Source organism: Triticum aestivum, chromosome 2B (genome assembly GCF_018294505.1).
Source record: "Triticum aestivum cultivar Chinese Spring chromosome 2B, IWGSC CS RefSeq v2.1, whole genome shotgun sequence".
NCBI classification, from domain to species: domain Eukaryota; kingdom Viridiplantae; phylum Streptophyta; class Magnoliopsida; order Poales; family Poaceae; genus Triticum; species Triticum aestivum.
In genome coordinates, this window is record NC_057798.1 from 294,695,305 (window position 1) to 294,699,009 (window position 3,705).

Genomic DNA, 3,705 nt, shown 5'->3' on the forward strand with positions numbered 1-3,705 from the left:
CACTAACGCAGCACTAACCACTTGATTGGTTGCCGCTATATACAGCAGCAACTTCTCTTGTGGCTAGGTGCGACAAGTGTTGGAGTGGAGGACAGGTATCTCTTCAAGTCCTGCAGCGCAGCCTCCGCCTCCGGAGTCCATTTCATTGGACCTGCCTTTTTCAATATTTTGAAAAATGGCAGGGCGCGCTCAGCAGATCTAGAGATAAACCTGCTGAGAGCAGCCACGCAACCGGCAAGCCTTCGTACATCCTTGACGCGCTTTGGTGCTTCGATCTGCTCAATGGCCTTGATCTTGTCGGGATTGGCTTCAATTCCCCGCTGAGACACGAAGAACCCGAGAAGCTTGCCGGAAGGGACTCCAAACACGCACTTCTCGGGGTTAAGCTTGAGGTTGATCTTGCGCAGATTTGCAAATGTCTCGTCTAAATCTTGAATCAGGGTCGCCCTGTCCTTGCTCTTGACCACTATGTCATCCATGTAGGCTTCCACATTTCTGTGCATTTGTGGCTCAAAAGCGTGGTGGACTACCCTTGCAAATGTTGAACCAGCATTCTTCAAACCGAAAGGCATCCGTACGAAACAGTACGTGCCACACGGGGTGATGAATGCGGTCTTCTCCTCATCCTCTTCTGCCATGAAGATCTGATGGTATCCTGAGTATGCATCAAGAAATGAAAGCAAATCACATCCGGCCGTGGAGTCAACAATCTGATCAATGCGCGGCAAGGGAAATGGGTCTTTGGGACAAGCTTTATTGACATCAGTGAAAGTCGATACAAAGCCTCCATTTTCCCGTTAGCCTTACGCACGACAACAGGATTGGCCAACCACGTGGGATGGAGCACTCCTCTGACAAGGCCTGCTGCTTCCAACTTCTTGATTTCTTCTGCGATGAACTCTTGGCGCTCCACTGCCTGTTTCCTGACTTTCTGCTTGACGGGTCGCGCCTGAGGACAGACGGCAAGGTGGTGCTCAATTACTTTCCTGGGAACACCGGGGATGTCAGATGGTTGCCATGCAAACACGTCGACATTCGCCCGCAGGAAAGCAACGAGCGCGCTTTCCTATTTGGGGTCGAGAGTGGCACTGATGGTAAAGGTACCACCAATGCTGTCCTCCTTGGTGGACATCTTCTTGGTCTCTGGTGGAGCTGCCATCGCCTTCTTACACTTGCCGGTGGAGCTCGATGATGCGTCCTCGACGGTAGCGCAGCACTCCGAAGAGGTGCGCTTGCCGGAGTGGGCATCAGAGCTCCTGCCGGACTTGGTCTTCTTCTTCCCCCCGGGAGCTTCAGCGGCAAGTGATTTGCGATCTGTGGCGGCTTTTGCTTCTCGGTAGATCTTGTCGGCGCAGATAAGGGCATCCTTCTTGTCGCCAGGGACAGAGATGACACTTATCGGGCCCGGCATCTTCAGTACGTTGTACCCATAATGAGAGGCTGCCATGAACTTGGCAAGTGCTGGACGGCCAAGGATTCCATTGTAAGGTAATGGAAAGTCAGCAACGTCAAAAGTGACCCTCTTAGTCCTGAAGTTCAGCTCGCTGCCAAATGTTACCGGCAACGTAATCTTTCCCTTCGGCTTGCTCCTTCCCGGGTTGATTCCTTGGAATGTGTCGGTCTCTTCGAGCTTGCTATCAGGGATCTGGAGTTTCTGGAGCACCACGGAGGAGATCAGGTTCAAGCCGGCCCCGCCGTCAACTAGCATCTTAGTGACCTTGAGGTTGCAGATAGTTGGTGATACCAACATCGGCAAGCACCCGACCGCAGTTATGCGATCAGGGTGGTCCTCAATATCAAAGATGATAGGCGTGCTGGACCATTTTAGAGGCTTGCGTGACTCGACGGGTGGTTCTGCTGCATTAACTTCCCACACCCACTGCTTGAGCTGGCGGTGCGAAGTATGCAGAGAAGCACCGCCGTCAACGCACAGGACCTTTGTGGCTTTCTGGAACTCCTGCTCATCGGTCTCATCATCATCCAGGTCTTCATTGTTGTCCTCATCTTCATCCTTGTCGCGGCCGCGAGGAGGTCTGTCTCCTTGCCGCTGCTTGGCCTTGCCGCGGCGTCCTCCTCGGCCGAGACGTTTCTTGCCGGATCCTCCAGCACCTTCCTGGGCCTTCTCCTTGTCGCGCCGCTTGTATTCAGCTTTCTGTTGCTCAACAAGCTGCTCGACTTTCTTGCAGCTCTGGAGATCGTGGCCCTTGGTGCGGTGGATCTTGCAGTACTGCTTGTTGGTGCCATCCTGCTTGTCGGCGACCGCCACCTCCGCGGCAACCTTCTTGCCGGAGTCACCAGCTTTGGCTTTCTTGGCGCCACCACCGTTGCCGGACTGCTCAACAACTAGCACCTCTTTTCCTTTCTTCCTCCTGTTGTTCCCCCGCTGGTTTTTCCTTGCCGGGGCTACATCTTCACTATCAGATCCTCCTGCTCCTATGTTCTCTCCGAGGAGTCTCCTCCCTTCCTCAGCACGTGCACACTTGTCGGCCAGGGCGTATGGCTCACTGACGTCTCTGATCTTGCACATCGCCATTTCCTCCCGCATCCTGCGGTTTCGCACGTTCTGATGGAACACGCTGATCACCGCGGCAGGGTGGACGTCTGGGATGTTGTGCTGTACACTGCTGAATCTCTGAATGTACTTGCGCAGGGGTTCTCCTTCCTTCTGGGCGAGCAGATGAAGGTCACTTTCTTGGCCATGAGGCTTGTGGCCGCCTGTGAAGGCGCCGACAAACTGATGGCATAGATCGGCCCAAGAGGATATGGAGTTGTCCGGCAAGTGCATGAGCTAGGATCTGACGTTGGGCTTGAGCACCAGCGGGAAGTAGTTGGCAAGGATCTTGTCGTCCCGTCCCCCGGCAGCCTGCACCGCAATGGTGTAGATGCTGAGGAACTCCGACGGATGCGTCTTGCCATCGTACTTCTCCGGTACGTCTGGCTTGAAGTTCTTCGTGCTGGGCCACTAGACTTGCCGCAGCTCACGAGTGAACGCAGGGCAACCTACCGCGTACGGCAGATCGCCTGGTTCCCCTGGCGCATGCATGTCAACAGAGGGCCCAGCGCGCTTGTCAGATTGACGTCGCGCTTCTCTTCGACGCTCGATGCGAGTACGAGCGTCTTCTTGCTGTCGATCGTGAAGAACTTGGCGCTGATCGCGGCGAGCTCGTGGATCCGACGATGCGGTGGAGTCGTTGTCGATGTGGATCCAGCGAGTCGGTGATCTTGGCCTTCGGGGTGGTGATTGCATGGTTGTTGCACCCCCACCAGTTTCGTCGCCACCGGCTCGCGCCTGGCAACCCTGCCGCGGTAGCGACGCGCTCGGCTGCCGCGGAGTGTCGCCGTTGGCGTAGCCGATGAGACTCTGAATGGTGGCCCTCCATTCGTCAATCTTGTCCGACGTCGGAGGGTAATCTAGGAGCAGTTGAGCTCGCGCCAAAGCTTCTGCCGGAGTGGTGGGTGGCAGTGGTGGACGGCGCGAGGAGCGGGATATGCTCGGACTTCTAACTATGTTAGAAGGAGCATTATCCCGTCCGGGCGACCGTGTCTTGCTCGTGCTGGCATGTTGGCGTGCATGCTGGTCTTGAGCGCCCCGGGATCCACTAGCTTGATCTTGGCCCAACAAACGTATGGTACTGCGAGTACCATGACGCTGTCGTTCCTGCGCCTCCTGAGATGGGCGCGGAACAAGCGCGGACGTCGAGGTCT